The sequence below is a fragment of the Narcine bancroftii genome, chromosome 2 (assembly GCF_036971445.1).
Source record: "Narcine bancroftii isolate sNarBan1 chromosome 2, sNarBan1.hap1, whole genome shotgun sequence".
NCBI classification, from domain to species: Eukaryota; Metazoa; Chordata; class Chondrichthyes; order Torpediniformes; family Narcinidae; genus Narcine; species Narcine bancroftii.
Genome location: NC_091470.1, coordinates 114,264,953 through 114,283,238, shown reverse-complemented (window position 1 = coordinate 114,283,238; position 18,286 = coordinate 114,264,953). Strand labels below are relative to the sequence as shown.

Genomic DNA, 18,286 nt, shown 5'->3' with positions numbered 1-18,286 from the left:
AAGGCACAACTTTGATATTTACCAACAGGCCAGTGAGATTAGGCAGAAAAATAGTTTGGCACAGACTCGAAAGGCTGAAGGGCTGCAGTGTTCTATGGATGATGCAGCAGCCGCCTCTCGAAGGTAACGGTGAGTAGTGTAAGAGATGTCTATGGTGATGATCCGTCCACTATGGATTTCCTAGATGCGTGGAGGAAATGGCCATCCCAGCAATCTGTCCCCTCTTCCTGGCCATCCCAGTAATCTGTCTCCTCTTCCGTTACCACATAGTTTAGTGTCATTCCTCCTGAACAAAGCATGGCATCACACTCGCGTTGCTCAGTGTGACCCCTATAGGCGCAGGCCCAGTGCAAATGTATCCCTTTGTTAAGGAGGCAGAGCCAGAATGAATCGATGCTTTGATCAGTGTGAGGAGTTTAGCCTCTGCTGTACAACCCAGCATCAAATGCTCCATGGTGCTGAGAAGGGAGAAAACACACCAAAATGCTGGAGGAACTCAGCTGGTCTTTTCAGTGTCCGTAGGAGACAGAGATATATAGCCGATGTTTCTTCAAGGAATAAGCCACAAGCAGGAAATCTCAGAATTCAGACAATGCTGGATGGGGGAGGAATCCAGACCAACTCAAGGTGATAATTGGAAAAGGGAGAACCTTCATAGCTCCTGAAGCTGAAAGCCAACAGGTGGGTGGGTGGGGGCGGGTCAGTGGTTTCCACTTTGTCTTGAATAACAGTCGTCCTTTCTTGGTATTTGGAATGTTTTAAATTTAGACATACAGCACGGTGACATGTCCTTTTGGCCCATGAGCCCATGCCGCTCCATTACATCCAATTGAGCTGGGACCCATTTTGAAGGGTGGGAGGAAACCCACGCAGACACGGGGAGAGTGTACAAACTCCTTACAGACAGCACGGGATTCGAACCCAGGTCGCTGGTGCTGTAACAGCGTTGCGCTAACTGTGCTGCCCACTTTTTTGACTGATTAAAAATTTAAAGTTCGATGCATAAAAGTAGGGATTTAAAAAGAACTCTGGGGTTCAATTAGTGCCCCGTTGTATGGAGGCTGTGGAGCAAATGATATGGTCACATCTGGCGATGAACATGGATCGTGTGCCTTGGAACTTCTAGCATGAGTCATGTGATTGGCCCAACCTTCTCCTTGCACCACCACTTCAACTAGTAGGGGACACCTTGCAGAAGATTGGTCTTCCTCTCCAGAGCAATATTCTTCCACAGCTGGTGGGCTGGGTTGGAGCTGGAATAACATTACTTCAGTTAAAAAGAAGTGGAGCCAGTCTTTAAGAAGGAATTTGACACACTTGGTTTTATTGATCAGAGCATTGAGGACAGGAGGAGAGGCTGTACAGGTCACCGCTGTACAGGCCATTGGTGAGACCATGCTTGGACCATTGTATGCATTTCTGATCACCCAGTCACAGGAAGGATGTCATGAAGCTGCAAATGGCACAGAAAAGATTAATGGAGGTGTTACGGAGACAGGAGGGCTTGAGGTACGAGTAGAGGGTGGATTGGCTGGGATTCTTTTCCCTGGAGCACAAGAGGGTTTCTCAATGTCTACAAAAATCATATGGGCATAGATTAGGTGAATGGTCACAGGCTTTTCTCCACAGGAGCAGAGTCTAAAACTAGGGGTCATAGGTTAAAGCTGAGAGGGGAAAGATTTAAAGGAGGTAAACAAGAAAATCTGCAGATGCCGTGGCCTAGTGCACTGCAGTAAGATGCTGGAGAAACTCAGGAGGTCACGCAGCGTCCATGGAATGTGAGAGGCAGTTGATGTTTCAAACCTGAGCCCCATTTCCACTCCTGATGTAGGGCTGGAAGAAGAGCTCAAGCCCAAAATGGTGACAGCTTCTCATTTTCTGTGGATGCTGTGTGACCTGCCAGGATTTTTGTGTGAAGACTTAAAGTGAGCTAAAGGGGCAGCTTTTTCACACAGAGGGTGCTGGGTGTGTGGGACGAGCAGCCAGAGGAAGTTGTAGAGGTGAGCATGGCTGTGGCATATAAAAGATAGCTACATGGACACGAAAGGTGTGGAGTGAGGTGGGCCAAATGCTGGAAGTTGGGACTCAGAGGGCCAGAGTACAAATTGGGCCGAAAGGCCCATGCCTGAGCTATAAATCTCCATGACATCAGGAGCATCCCTGAGGAATGAAGTCGAGGCTTCGGAGTCAGCTATCCAAGAGAAGCCTTCATTCTCCTGGTCAAACCGGCCCCTGCAGATGAGAGCACAAGTTGAGTGCTTGCCTTCCATTGGAGCACCAGGGGAAAAGCCACATAGATACGGGGTGAACGTACAAACTCCTTACAAATGGCGCCAGATTTTAACCTCGGTCGCTGGCGCTGTAATAGTGTTGTGCTAACTGCTGCACTAACTATGCTGCCCCAAATCTCTTTCATGAATGGTAATTACTTCTAACTGGCAGATGCAAACATATGCTGCAGTCACCACATCCTTGAAGACAGCCACAACGTTTCATTGGAACTGGGCAGAGGCTAATGGAATGATGTACAGATGGTCCCTGATTTACGATGGTCCGACTTACGAATTTTTGAAGTTACGGTGGTTCGAATCTGTACTTTTGATTTCAAGTTCCGATGTGTCCCTGTGCTTGTGATATGCGGCACTCTCGTGCGATTCTGGGCGATAGTAGCATGAAAGTACCGTACAGCATACTCTTTCATGATACTGACTCAACCACGCTCACAGTCACTGTATTCAACATTTAATCCAAAAAAATGGTAAGTGTAGCATTCTCTTTCAAGTTTTTTTTTTACTTACAATGGAAGTGCCAGATGGAACCCCATTGTACATTGACGACATCCTGGACAGGTAATTTGTGTTCCTTGAACAAGGTTTCAATGGCCCCAGTCCTATTGACAGTTACTTTCTCCAGTAATGAGAGAGCACTAACCAAGTCTGCAAATGCATTGATTGATTACAAGCAGTAATATTCACTGGGTGAAGGAACATAAAGGTCAATTATTGCACTCTACCATGGAGAATTGAAAATCCATGTGTACTTCCAAGTGGTCGTTCTGCCTGTCCCACAGGAAAAAGTATCTCAGGGTCGTATGTGATGTCATGTATTTACTCTGACAATAAATCTGAAATTGAATCAAAATCAAATGGATTAATCCAGGGCTCCAAGCCATTCCAGTGTAGAGACATTGACGTCGGTCATGAATGATGGTCAAAGCAATGGAGGATTCTGCATTTCTAAATCCAAGTGCAAATTTTGCATTTTAAATCAGACACGCAACCTTTGTGAGACGGTAATGATAAGCACAGCTAGCCAGGTTGATGTGAATGAAATCCACAAAAAGGTACAAAATGACAAAAAAAAATGATTCCCTCAACCTGTGCCTTGCATCAGATGCAACCAATTCGCCCATCCTTCCCCACACCGGCATGGAAAGTCCTGCTACTTCATAAAGGGAAGTCTGCACGACCCCGCTGCAGCTCCATGTTGTGCATCTTGTCTGTATTTCTGTTTGTATGGGCCTGCTCCCATGCAAGGATGACCCACAGGTTGAACAGCCACTTTAACCCTTTGGATTCTGTGTCTTGTTTTCAGGGACTACCAATAAGTGCACATACTCTGTGTCCCTGTATTCTGGGACTGGTTTTATACCCAACCACCAGCTGGTTCGTTCTGTAGTTTACCCCTGGACCCTGTCCAGAGTTTATGTGTGATGAAAGGGTTAAAAGTGGCCAGAGTGCAAAGAGTTAAAACCTCCAAACCACAGTGGGCTGAGCACAAATCCAAAACTACAGGTTCAATTGCAAGGGAGGGGGGAGTTCCTTTTGCTGACTGTACACAATTGGAAGAGATTGTATGGTTCACTCATAGCAATAATACATTGAATGCATCTTGGTTTCTTTTCACACCTTGAACTTGTGGCTGTGGGCTCATGGGTTTGGAATTCTCACATCCCCTTGCGGCTGAGTTGAATTCAGTGATTTGGGTCAGAACCTGGGAGTTTGAGCAGATGAGTAAAACACGAACGTCTGCATACCCTGTGGTTGAAGTAAAAACACAAAGCTGGAGAATATCAGCAGGTCAAACAGTGTCCTTTATGTAGCTAAGATAAAGATACAGAACCAACGTTTCAGGCTTGAACCCTTCATCAAGGTATGAACAAGATGTCGGCAGGTGCCAAATGAAATGGTGGGGGAGGAGCATAGGCCCACAGGCGGGGTGGATAAGGGAGGGAGGGCACAGCAGCAAGCGGGGTGGGGGGGATGGCTCTGTGAATGGAGAGGGAAAGGGTGGAGAGCTTGAGGAAAGGAGACAGGCATGGGGAAGGGAGGGAGAACAGGAACAGGAGATGTCGATGTTAATCCCATCTGGATGGAGAGGGCCAGGTGGAATATTATGTGTTCCACCAATTTATGGATGTTTGACTGTACATGAGGCCACGGACAGACATGTCAGCACAGGAGTGGGGGCAGAATTGAAATGGTTGGCAACTGGGAGATCCCTGTCATTAATACCATGATGAAGGGCCCAAGCCCGAAATATTGGTTATGCATCTATGCACTGTTTGACCTGCTGAGTTTCTCCAGCATTGTGTTTTTATTTGAGGCATCGAGCTTGCAATAACAGAATATCCCTGTTCTCAACGGGTACATACGGTGAGTTTGCAGCCACGCAATTACATTTTTTGCGGCAAGGAGTGTCGTCAAAGGCCTGTGCGGTGAGAGTGTCGGGCGTGCACAAATGAAGGAGCGGCGATAGGACTGAGAGAGGTAGAGTGCAGTGAATGGGTGGTGGATGGAGTACAGGCTGGTTTGGAATTATATTAATCTTATAGCATCTTACTGTAAGAAACGCCTCAGCTCCTGCTCAGAACTTGTATCAAGCATCACCAGGAATGTTTATTCACTGTGACTGCTCATCAGGTATAAAGCTATGGCTGTATTAGATATTAAATTGTAGAATGCTGATAATCAGTGAAATCTCTCTGGCACAGCTTTTTAGAATTTTAACAATGCCTCCTGGGTTTTTTTTTAATCATTGTCGTGAGGAGAAGCCTTTTGAATTAGATTTACCTGTATCAAAGAATTGTAAAAAAAAAAGAAAATATGTTTAACAGAAAAAGCCATTTCTCTGTACACCAGCTGAATACTTTAAAAAATAAATTAAAGGAGTTATTTAAAACATTTGACCCTCTAGAAACTTTTGTTCTGTGCTGGCTGTTTTTAAATTTTTAATTTTAGACACTAGAGCACGGTAACAGGCCATTTCGGCCCACGAATCTATGCCACCCAATTGCCCTACAAGCCCTGATACATTTTGAAGGGAGGGAGGAAACCGGAGCCCCCGGGGAAAACCTACGCAGACACTGGGAGAACATACAAACTCCTTACAGACAGCACGGGGTTCGAACCCCAATCCCATTTGCTGGCACTGTAACAGCATCAACTACTACGCCAACTGGGTAGCTATGATTTTATGGTTCTCCTGAAGCACACCCTCCCCACCTCCAGTTTAAATTCCTTACCGAATAGTTTGGAGGATAATGGACCAAGAAACCATCATTTGTCAACAGCACCATGAGTTCAGAAAGGAAGTGTCCGAGGAGCAGGAGTCATACATTGCCGTACAGGCCCTTCCGCCCAACTTGTCCATGCTGACCAAGTTGCCTTTCTGGGAGAGTCCCATTTGCCTGCATTTGGCCTATGTTCTCCCTAGCCCTTCCCACCCATAAACCTGACTGTCTCTTTTGAAAGTCAAAATTGTGCTTGATTCTGCAGTCTCCTCTAGTAGATCCAGATCTAGACCATCCCAGAAGACATAGGAGCAGGGTTAGGTCATTGGCCATAATTCCATGCCACCATTCCACCATGAGCTGATCCATTCTCTCACTCAGCCCCACTGCCCAGCCTTCTCCCCATAACCCTCCATTCCCGAACTGTTCAGATATCTGTCAATCTCTGCCTTAAATACACCAATGACCTAGCTTCCACAGCCACCTATGGTAACAAATTCCAGAGGTTCACCCCACTCTTGGCTAAAGAAATTCCTCCTGATCTCAGTGTTAAATGGGTGCCTTTCAATCCTGAGGTTGTGCCCTCTTGTCCTTGACTTCCCTACCATGAGAAACAACTTTTCCATATTTATACAGGCCTTTCAACATTCAGAATGCTTCTGTGAGGTTTCCCCTTCATTTTTCTGAACTCCAAGGAGTACGGTCCAAGAACCGTCAAATGTTCCTCAAAAGCTAGTCCCTGGGTGGAAATGTTGCACATTAGGTTCCTCTTAAATCTCTCCCCTCTCACCTTAAACCTCTGCCGTGTAGTTTTAAAATCATCTATCCTGGGAAAAAGACTGGGCATTCGCTTTATCCATGCCTCTCATGGTTTTATAAGATCACCCCTCAATCCAGGAAACAAAAACACAAACTATCTAATCTCTTCCAATAGCTCAAACCCTCGAGTCCAAACCACATCCTGGGGAATCTCCTCCATCCCTTCCAAAGTCCTTTATATAGTTGAACCATCTCCAATGTGGTCTCACCGACACCTTGAACAGCTGTATCATGGGGTCCCAACTTTTGTACTCTGCACCCCAGCCAATGAAGGTAAGTTTGCCAAATGCCTTCTTCACCACCCTGTCCACATGAGTTGTCAAGGAACAATGTACCTGGACCCCTCAGTCTCTCTGTCCTCCAACACTCTCTAAGGCCCAAGCTGCAAGAGATAGCAGATGCTGGGATCTGCGGTTTTAAAAAAAAATCTGCGGGAGGAACTTGGTGGGTGGAGCAGGAAGGGAGATGATTCAGATCGAGACTGATTTTGGAGAGAGAATGAGGAGGAGCAGGTTGGAGAAGTGAGCCAGAAAGTGGTGAAAAATGACACAGATGGAGAGGGTATGTCTTTGCCACCCCTCCATTTTCCCCAGCCACCGCAGGAGGTGCAGCGGTTGTTCTAACGCCTCCTCCTCTGGCACAATTCAGGTAACATGTCTATCTACCTCTTCTTGGCCTTCTGCACTCCCAGGCATAGGCCTGATCCACCTGGGTAACATACGTTCCAATTGTATGGACGCATTTTCCATTTTCAGGTAACCCTCACCTCCTGTGTCCCACTCTCCTTTACCAAATCAATCTTCTCCACTCCTTTATTTTCCCATAATTTTATTGGGTCAGAGTGTGTCAGGGGTGAGTGTGCCAGGGGGAGAGTAGGTCAGAGAGCATGTGTCAGGAGTGAGTGGGTCAGGGGGTGAGTGTGTCCGGAGTGAATATGCCAGGGGGTAAGTGGGTCAGGGGTGAGTGCGTCAGAGAGCATGTGTCAGGGGTGAGTGCGTCAGGAGTGAGTGTGCCAGGGGTGAGTGGGTCAGGGGTGAGTAGGTCAGAGAGAGTGTGTCAGGGGGTGAGGGTGTCGGAAGTGAGTGTGCCAGGGATGAGTGTGTCAGGGGTGAGTTTGTCCAGAGTGAGTGTGCCAGGGGGTGAGTGTGTCAGGAGTGAGTGTGCCAGGGGGTGAGTGGGTCTGGGTGAGTAGGTCAGAGAGAGTGTGTCAGGGGGTGAGTGTGTCCAGAGTGAGTGTGTCAGTCAGGGGTGAGAATGTCAGGGCATGTGAGTGTGCCAGTAACTGGGAGTGTGAGTTTGTCAATGTCAAGGAATGTGAGTATGGCAGTGCCTGGTCCCAACCACTACTATCTTTCCCCTCCCCCCACCCCCTAGTTCATCCAGCTTCACTCACATATTTCATCACTCTATCCCCTTCACCTCTCCTCCCATGGTTCCTTTATCACCTTCAGATTCCTGTATTGGTAATGTTTGCTCCCCCCTAAACACCCTCCAGGAAATGAATCATGAATCCACCTTGACCCTTCCATGCCTCATCATGTTCCTCCCTGCTGATCTCCCTTTGTCTCCCTCTTTCTTACACACACACACACACACACACACACACACACACACACACACACACCTCTGTTTTTGAAGAAGGGCTGTTGGACTCTGGCTTTAATTTATTTACTCTTAATTTAGTCTATGTGTGAACTGAGTCCAGCGCGTTCGTTGAATGAAGTGATAGGAGAAGGTATTCGGTTCAACAGTCAGTTTATTACACCACACAGCACAGCACAGCACAAGAATAAAACTTAACAGAGCTCTGGGTCAGTCTGTTAGTTCATAGGTCACCTGCCAGTGAGCTACTCCCCGAGACTGACCCCTATTGTCCAGTTGGTTCAGTTTATATAGGTCAACCTTATCATACAGAACAAAAGTTGGCTTCCTTTGCTAGATTTCATTATCATACAGAACAAAAGTTGTCTTCCTTTGCTAGATCTTTTTGCATAAGGGTTATCACAAGTCATCTCCTGTTTTGCAGATATCTGGGGTGTAGCACTCCCATGTTAATCCTCCTGGCCAGACTATCCCGTTGTGTTGATCAGAAATTACTTCATCCCCAGATATCTCTAATCACCATTCTGTTCTTGTCCTGCCAATTTCTGCTGTTCTCTTTAACACCTCCTCCTGCCTTAATCTTCCTCCTCGACTGGTTTTCCATTCCCTTTGATTCTTGCGGGCCATTCTTTGTTCTGATCTGGCCTGTGTCTCCTGTGCTACTTCCCACCTCCTTCAGTTGAGCATTCCTCCTAAATCGTTTTATGCATATCCTCTCCCTGTATCTTGGGAGCAGCCAATTTTGTTCAGCCAACTTTGCTCCATGCTGTGACAGCCACTTAGCCACATTCCTCTTTCCCTGACTCATGCAGTCCAAATAAACTTATTGATTAATCATTTATTTCATACTGTTTTAACCCCTAGATTCCATGCAGTAAATATACACTTATTAATTTATCATTTATTTCATACTGTTTTAACCCCTAGATTCCAACAGTCCCCCTTTTGGTCTCATGAAAATGAGACCAACCACCAGTTACCTTATCAGACCGAGACCTCAGGAGTTATTGCAAGGGCCGGCATCTCTGACCACTTGTAGTCACTATACTCTTGGGAGGGCCGTAGTGACAAATACATGCCTTGGGGTCTGGGGATGTCTCTCTGTGACAACGCTCGTTGGATCAGGCACTGGAGGCAGGGAAGGATGCACGGGATCAGGACCAACGCCAATACCACAACTCCAGCAACTAGCACTGCAGTCTGTATCCATCCCCAGGCTCCAGAGAACAAGTTTCCCAGCCATGAGCTGCCCCAGGGTCGCCAGTTCTGAACCGGGACGTGAGCTAATTTGCGAATGCCAGATGAAATCTCTTTTACTGCTTGCCCATTGTCATCGATTTTCAAACAACAATTAGTGAGATTCAATTTCCCACACACACCCCCTTCAGTGGCTAACAAGTAGTCTAAAGCTAAGCGGTTCTGAAACACCGTGGCCCTAATCTGTTGCTGCTCTTCTGCCAACAGATCAAGGGCTGCAGCGGTGTCATTGGTGATAATTTCCAAAATAGCTTGTAAACGAATCAGACGGTTTAACATGTAAATTGGGGTTCGATATCCCCAGGACCCATCCTGTGCCCAAGTAGCAGGTCCATAATAAGAAATAATGCGCTCTGGAGGCCAGTCCTCTCCCCACTCACCGATCTTTAAATCCCTCTTCTGGCGGAGCCCCTGATATACACGCGCTGCTAACTGATGGGAGTCGTTCTGTGGTAACAGCACAAATTGTGGTTGAATGATACCTATACAGCACGTTCCCCTCCAGTCTGGCTCCAAAAAAGTGTAAGCCGTATTCCCACAAATCCAATATAAACCCTCTGGGGCAAATCCGTGTGGATAGGGATGAGCCCAAAATTGTCTGTTATCTGTTATCTGTTATCTGTTATGGGTCTACAATGTGTTACCTTCTGTGGGGACAGGAACCACCGGGGTCGCTGAGGATGCCATCGAGGGAACTTCCCCAAGATCTTAACCCTTGTGCATCTCGAGTCTCCTTTATAATGCCTGCCTTGCTCCTTCCTGATACATTCCTCTCCCAATGGGTGATTAGCTAGCTGCCATGTCTGGCGGGGGCGCGTTTCATCTGCCGATCCGTGAAAACTCATCAACTCCCATACTTCCAGGGGCTCCCCGCTCCATGGCCATGATCCATCTCTTGTGGGTCCCCCACATACCCAACAGTTTTTAACCCCCAAGAGTTCTGCCGTAGTTTGGCAAAGGTCTACCCATCTGTTGTCCCCTACTCTGTGAGTGGCAGCCTGGCGTTTAGCGTTGTCATAGATATCCCCCTTTTCTCTGTCCCATACGTATGGTTGTTTTCTCTTTTGCCACATGGGGTCCCACTGTATCCTCTGAATGGGAATTGAGCCCCCTTTCTCCTTATCTTGGTTTCCCTCCGGGGCACAAAACCATGTTACTCCTTGGGGACAGCGGTCTCGATTTGATGTGAACTGTTGGAATCTAGGGGTTAAAACAGTATGAAATAAATGATAAATTAATAAGTGTATATTTACTGCATGGAATCTAGGGGTTAAAACAGTATGAAATAAATGATTAATCAATAAGTTTATTTGGACTGCATGAGTCAGGGAAAGAGGAATGTGGCTAAGTGGCTGTCACAGCATGGAGCAAAGTTGGCTGAACAAAATTGGCTGCTCCCAAGATACAGGGAGAGGATATGCATAAAACGATTTAGGAGGAATGCTCAACTGAAGGAGGTGGGAAGTAGCACAGGAGACACAGGCCAGATCAGAACAAAGAATGGCCCGCAAGAATCAAAGGGAATGGAAAACCAGTCTAGGAGGAAGATTAAGGCAGGAGGAGGTGTTAAAGAGAACAGCAGAAATTGGCAGGACAAGAACAGAATGGTGATTAGAGATATCTGGGGATGAAGTAATTTCTGATCAACACAACGGGATAGTCTGGCCAGGAGGATTAACATGGGAGTGCTACACCCCAGATATCTGCAAAACAGGAGATGACTTGTGATAACCCTTATGCAAAAAGATCTAGCAAAGGAAGACAACTTTTGTTCTGTATGATAATGAAATCTAGCAAAGGAAGCCAACTTTTGTTCTGTATGATAAGGTTGACCTATATAAACTGAACCAACTGGACAATAGGGGTCAGTCTCGGGGAGTAGCTCACTGGCAGGTGACCTATGAACTAACAGACTGACCCAGAGCTCTGTTAAGTTTTATTCTTGTGCTGTGTAATAAATTGACTGTTGAACCGAATACCTTCTCCTATCACTTCATTCAAAGAACGCGCTGGACTCAGACTACACATAGACTAAAATTAAGAGTAAGTTAAAGCCAGAGTCCAACAATTTGGTGACCCCGACGTGATGAAGATGGAGAAGTGACGGAAGAAAAGATACGAAACACCGGTCGATTGTGGTGTGATGATAACAACAAGTGACCATTCAACAGAGGGAGGTAAGCAGACGCCTGTTCAAACGAAGTTCTGCTATTGGCAAAGATAAAATTGTGTGTTGTCACTACTCTGCAAAAGACCTAGTTAAAGACAAGAATAAAACAAAAGGAGGTTGGAATCCCTCTACGGAGGTTGAGGTCCCTCTAGGAAAAGGAGGTTGGAATCCCTCTACGGAGGTTGAGGTCCCTCGAGGAAAAGGAGGTTGGAATCCCTCTACGGAGGTTGAGGTCCCTCTAAGAAAAGGAGGTTGGAATCCCTCTACGGAGGTTGAGGTCCCTCTAAGAAAAGGAGGTTGGAATCCCTCTACGGAGGTTGAGGTCCCTCTAGGAAAAGGAGGTTGGAATCCCTCTACGGAGGTTGAGGTCCCTCGAGGAAAAGGAGGTTGGAATCCCTCTACGGAGGTTGAGGTCCCTCTAAGAAAAGGAGGTTGGAATCCCTCTACGGAGGTTGAGGTCCCTCTAAGAAAAGGAGGTTGGAATCCCTCTACGGAGGTTGAGGTCCCTCGAAGAAAAGGAGGTTGGAATCCCTCTACGGAGGTTGAGGTCCCTCGAAGAAAAGGAGGTTGGAATCCCTCTACGGAGGTTGAGGTCCCTCGAAGAAAAGGAGGTTGGAATCCCTCTACGGAGGTTGAGGTCCCTCTAGGAAAAGGTTGGAATCCCTCTAAGGAGGTTGAGGTCCGGTTGGAATCCCTCTACGGAGGTTGAGGTCCCTCGAGGAAAAGGAGGTTGGAATCCCTCTACGGAGGTTGAGGTCCCTCTAGGAAAAGGTTGGAATCCCTCTAAGGAGGTTGAGGTCCGGTTGGAATCCCTCTAAGGAGGTTGAGGTCCCTCTAGTAGTACGGGGTTGGAGCCCCTTGTAGCAATCTCGAGAGGTAGATTTAGACACTTGGCCAAGTAGTATAAGGTGTATGGGGTGATAGTTATTTGTTTCTATAGTGTGTAATAAGTATTTGTTTAAGAATCGTGTACCATAGTAGTGTATAATAAGTATCTGTATAAGGTGTATTGTGTGATAGTTATTTGTTTCTATAGTGTGTAATAAGTATTTGTTTAAGAATCGTGTACCATAGTAGTGTATAATAAGTATCTGTATAAGGTGTATTGTGTTATAGTTATTTGTTTCTATAGTGTGTAATAAGTATTTGTTTAAGAATCGTGTACCATAGTAGTGTATAATAAGTATCTGTATAAGGTGTATTGTGTGATAGTTATTTGTTTCTATAGTGTGTAATAAGTATTTGTTTAAGAATCGTGTACCATAATAGTAATAAGTATCTATATAAGGTGTTCGGCATTTAACTGTTTTTTCATGCACGCTGGTATTGTTGCTGTGTATATCACTGTATTACTCTCGATGTTTTAAGTACTTCTGAAAAAGGGGTAGCAGAGGTTACAGATTGTACTGTTTTACAGGGTAGAGAGGGCATAGAGGCAAGGTATTTAGAATACGGATCAGGGAAACACAGTGGGGATAGGCAGTCACACAGTGAGGCACCTGTGTACACAGACTAACCGCAAAACAAACAATAGACACTTCACACAACCACGAGACACATAATCCCCCAGCTGGCTCTCTCTCTGATCATCCCTGAAGGGGAACACCTGTTTTCAGGGAGCTGCTGGTCATCTAGTGGTTATACAACGTGGGAAGGGACGAAGTAGATTGCAGGGTGTCAAAATCACGAACTCTAAAGGGTTAAAGATCAGAACGGAAATGGAAGGAGTAAATAGGGATGTAGGGCAAGAGCTCGGGGGAGACAGAGGGGTTCCCCTATCTGTAAACCGACAGTGGGAGATAACAAGGGATCAATTACTGGGAGGATGACCGAAGGGAGAGGAAGGACAGGCTAGGGAACGGTACGAACAGATTTGGAAAGAGCTGCAGAGTCAGGGGAAGGTACCACGAGGGTTTGGAAAAATCCGGCTGTTACTGTACTTAGGAGAAGCAGAGAGGGAAGCATGATCACACACAGAAGACAGGGTCAGGAGAACCCTCGCTTCCCTTTGGGATATGCGTTGCGGGAAAGGGGGGAAGTACGGCTTCCAGAAAGATATAGACAGATGCTGCTAATTTATGAGGGTCCGCAAATTGGGGAAAGGTATCAACCCTTCTCATTCACTGACATGAATTGTATTTTGGACAAAATGCCACCTCCGACTGAGGGAGGTGGAGCGTGGATGGGAAAGTTCTGCCAATTTACGATGGGACATAAGATAGCCATAGGGGATTGGAGAGCATTATTGGGGAAACAGCTTGGGCTGTGGGAGATTCAGCAGGTAGAAATGATCGCAGGAATCACTAGGTGCCTCGATGCTGAGCCATTTGCCAACCATGCTACGGCAGTAGGAGGGGCAATGAGAGATAAGTTCCCCGTTCCCCCCGGTGTCATGCAGTCCCTGACCTTTTCCATAAAGGAGGATGAGGAGATCTCGACTTTTTTGAGTCAGTGTAGGGAGAGTTGGACTGATAAAGCAGGAGTACACCCAGCCACAGATCCCTTGCAGACTACACTCTTTAGGGCTGCAGTAACAAGCGGACTGCCAGCTGTTGTGAGGGAGACGTTAGAGAATAACCCTGATATTCCTGGCTGCTCGAGTGAGCAATGGGGAAAATATTTGACCCATCACCTGAAACGTTACAGGGCTAAGCAAAAGGAGGACAAACAAACTACGGAGTCGGCACAAGTGCAACTCCTTAAGCTTCAATTAGCAGAGGCTAGGCAAAAGGCGAATGAGGAAAAAAAGATTTCCTCAAAGGGTGCAAACCAGATGATTCAGCAGCCAACGCAGCCACCACAAGGGAATAATATGAGTTGGCACCCGGCCCCATATTGGGCACCGGGTCCCACCTATGTGGCCAGAATGGGAGGTCCAATGGGGGGATTCCGAGTAAGAGGGAGAGGTCGGGGTGCTCCACGAATGCAGCCAGCCGTATGTTTTGTATGCGGTCAGCCAGGACACTGGAAGAGAGACTGCCCCCTGGCTTGGGATCCTCGGGACACTGGGGGAAGGGGATATGGACCACCACAAAATGAGCATTGGGTCCAGTCCCAGAGATCGTCAGTGCCACCCCCGGTACATCAGGCACCCCATGCGGCTTTAGCTCCAAAGAGACAATTCCCTTTGCTGACAGAGGAGGAGCAATATTGCCCACAGTGACGGAGCCCGAGCACCCACGAGCAGGCTAGGTTGGCAGACCCTTTCCTGCAGATTAAAGTTATGGACATGGAAGTATCCTTTTTAGTGGATACGGGAGCCAGATTTTCAACACTCACTGGCACTGAATTTCAAGATAAAACATCATCCTCTAGCGTCCAGCTGATAGGGTTCTCGGGTACACCAGAAAATCTGCCGTTTTCTACACCACTAGTCACTTCTGTGGCAGGACAGACTTTTACACATCAATACATTTTGTCAGCCAGGTGCCCTACCAATCTCTTGGGCAGAGACCTGTTGGTCAAGTGTGGAGCATCGATCCTTTGTGGACCCAGCGGAATAGAGATCACCTTTCCAAATGGATATTCTATGAACTGTTCAGTAACTACACTGCATTCCAGTTCTCAGATGTTGTTGGCGGCAGCTGGAGGATCCGCGTCTGAGGGACAATGGGCTGACATTTACTGGGGGCTGCTGCAACCTGAGGACCCACAGAAGGGAGGGCTGCTAAAGCTTTATAATCAATGGAAGCCGTGGATCCAGACGTTACACCCGTATACCCCTCCCTCGGACCCTCCCCATATGACCCTCTTTTACGATAGGGATGGGGATGAAATGTATCAGCATGCCTTTTATGAAGAGGTAGAGGGCAGGCAATGGGAAATTAATTCGGACTACATAGTGATAGGAAAGGAGGGAGTGGCCGCTGCGGTGGCACTGACATCTGAACAGCTGGAATGGTAGGAGATGGCAGGTGAGGCCATCCCTCATGTCACCCTTGCAATTGGCACTACTCATCAGGCAAAAGATTTGGGACCGATGTGTCGGAACTTGAAGTCCCTGAGGGACTGGTCTGACACCCAAATACCGACAGTGCAGTTCTCCTCATCTGCTCAGGCATACAGAATTTGGTCCATTACATATGATCAAGTCCTCCTTGAGCATAGACAGATTGAACGATTTCATGGTAGGGAGAAGATGGATCACCCCGACTCAGCCCTATGCTAGACTCTCTCCCTGAGAACCTGTGGTCAGTGGGATCAGCAGATGTGGGTTTTTGTCAGCAGGTTGATCCCATGACCTTCGAACTGTCAGATTACACCCCTATTTGGCAGATGCAATACTACATCATCCAAAACCAAAGACAGTAAAGGAGATGCTTTTGTTTTTGGGTTTGTCAGGTTATAGTAGGCAGGTTATCCCATCGTATGGTGAGTTGACACATCCACTGCGAACTTTGGTGAATGAGCAGGGGATGAGGAATCTGGGAGCTACACTTGATTGGACTGCACAGGCTGAGATGAGTTTTATTCTATTGAAGCAAGCTCTTACAACAGCTATAGATTTGGCGATTCCAAATTATAACTACCTTTCTTTTTGGATGTTTCTGAAAAAGCACACACAATTGATGGTGTTCGTTTTCAGAAAAAAGGGGGTGGAAGATGTGTGCTCATGTATGGGAGTATCACACTAGACCCAACGGAAGACAGACACCCACCATGTACAAGACATGCAGCAGGAGTAGCAAAGATTCTACAAAAGGTGGCACACATAGTAATGGGACAGGGCCTGACAGTATTAACAACACATAGTATTGTAGCATTTGTGAGCTCCACAGCATTTACAATGACTTCGTTAAGGCAGACGAGACTAGAAAAGATCCTGAATGCTCCAAATGTTACGTTTACCCATGAAGGCATTAACATGGCAGAAAATAGTGGAGAGGATGAACCAAACAATAAAAGGTAAGATCGGGAAAGTACAGGCACGGACCAAACTAAATTGGGTGGATGCGTTGCCTCTGGCATTAATGTCAATAAGGAGTTCGGTAAGTTCTGTGACAGGATTCACTCCATATGAACTACGAACGGGGCACCAGTTCCCGGGACCAGGAGCCGGAAGTCAGACTACGAAGAATGAGGTAAGTTCAATGGGATGCAGGCTGTATTATGATAAACTAACGGCTCTGGTGTCAGATTTTTCACAACAGGTCACAAGTCCCAACAGAGAAGGGGAAACACCGATACCTTCAGTCGCGGAGTGGATTCTGCTAAAGGTCATCAAGGGAAAGTGGTCGGAGCCCAGGTGGACAGGACCCTACCGAGTGGTGGAGAGGACGTCCCACGCGGTTCGACTACAAGGAAAAGGCGAGACGTGGTATCATTGGAGTCAGTGTGCAGCAACGGACCCACCGACACGGACATTGGAACAGATTCGAACGGAGGTGACTGAGAACCTGTGAAGCAACCACGGACTAAGAACACTTAAAGTCCTTTTTTTAAAGAGACTATTGGATTACAGTGACTGTGTATCAGTGGTTGACGGCATAATCAAGTTATTGGCATCAAAACAACGAAAGAAGCTGGGATGAATACTATGTGGGGACTATGGGTACTGGTATTCCGAGCCCTTGAAGGGGCTGGAGTAGAAAACCACTGTACAAAGTGTGTGCACTCGGCCTGGGGGTCGCACAATGAAAAAGAACAGTACTTTACTGATTGGACTAACTTTCCTGAACACTGTGTGGGGGCTCACACAGGACGTAAGTGTGTGCATAATGGACAAGTGTATGATGTTAAATTCAATAAGGGCTCTTTACTATCTAATAAATTAACTGGTGATTGGTCTCATTTTCATGAGACCAAAAGGGGGACTGTTGGAATCTAGGGGTTAAAACAGTATGAAATAAATGATAAATTAATAAGTGTATATTTACTGCATGGAATCTAGGGGTTAAAACAGTATGAAATAAATGATTAATCAATAAGTTTATTTGGACTGCATGAGTCAGGGAAAGAGGAATGTGGCTAAGTGGCTGTCACAGCATGGAGCAAAGTTGGCTGAACAAAATTGGCTGCTCCCAAGATACAGGGAGAGGATATGCATAAAACGATTTAGGAGGAATGCTCAACTGAAGGAGGTGGGAAGTAGCACAGGAGACACAGGCCAGATCAGAACAAAGAATGGCCCGCAAGAATCAAAGGGAATGGAAAACCAGTCTAGGAGGAAGATTAAGGCAGGAGGAGGTGTTAAAGAGAACAGCAGAAATTGGCAGGACAAGAACAGAATGGTGATTAGAGATATCTGGGGATGAAGTAATTTCTGATCAACACAACGGGATAGTCTGGCCAGGAGGATTAACATGGGAGTGCTACACCCCAGATATCTGCAAAACAGGAGATGACTTGTGATAACCCTTATGCAAAAAGATCTAGCAAAGGAAGACAACTTTTGTTCTGTATGATAATGAAATCTAGCAAAGGAAGCCAACTTTTGTTCTGTATGATAAGGTTGACCTATATAAACTGAACCAACTGGACAATAGGGGTCAGTCTCGGGGAGTAGCTCACTGGCAGGTGACCTATGAACTAACAGACTGACCCAGAGCTCTGTTAAGTTTTATTCTTGTGCTGTGTAATAAATTGACTGTTGAACCGAATACCTTCTCCTATCACTTCATTCAAAGAACGCGCTGGACTCAGACTACACATAGACTAAAATTAAGAGTAAGTTAAAGCCAGAGTCCAACAGGGCTCAGGCCGAAACATTGGTCATATATCTTTCCCTCCTATGGACACTGTGAGACTGCTGAGTTCCTCCAGCATTTCAATGTTTTCATAATCCCCTCTGCCCCTTCCCATTCATCTCCATCTGTCTGTCGTCCTTTACCCTTCCCTGCTGGCTCCTGTCTTTCCCCTCCTACGCCTAATTGATAGTGGCTACCTCCCCTCGCCACAATCAGTCTTGAAGCTTTCAACTCTAAACT

The 18,286-nt window shown here is 46.6% G+C and overlaps 1 long non-coding RNA gene across 5 annotated transcripts in view; it reads right to left on the bottom strand.

Moving 5' to 3' along the window:
• Positions 1-1,315: 1,315 nt before the first annotated feature.
• The window catches only part of LOC138754173 (uncharacterized), a 26,786-nt gene continuing 9,815 nt past the window's right edge, over positions 1,316-18,286 (bottom strand). Inside the window, exons 3-4 of one of the 5 annotated variants that reach the window (XR_011351590.1) lie at positions 16,548-16,654; positions 1,316-3,124 (exon numbers count right to left, since the gene is read on the bottom strand). This is a non-coding gene — a long non-coding RNA (uncharacterized lncRNA). Of the gene's footprint in view, positions 3,125-3,908; positions 4,038-4,848; positions 5,073-16,547; positions 16,655-18,286 lie in introns of those variants that run through there. The other 4 variants (XR_011351588.1, XR_011351589.1, XR_011351592.1 and 1 more) reach the window with 4 other exon arrangements.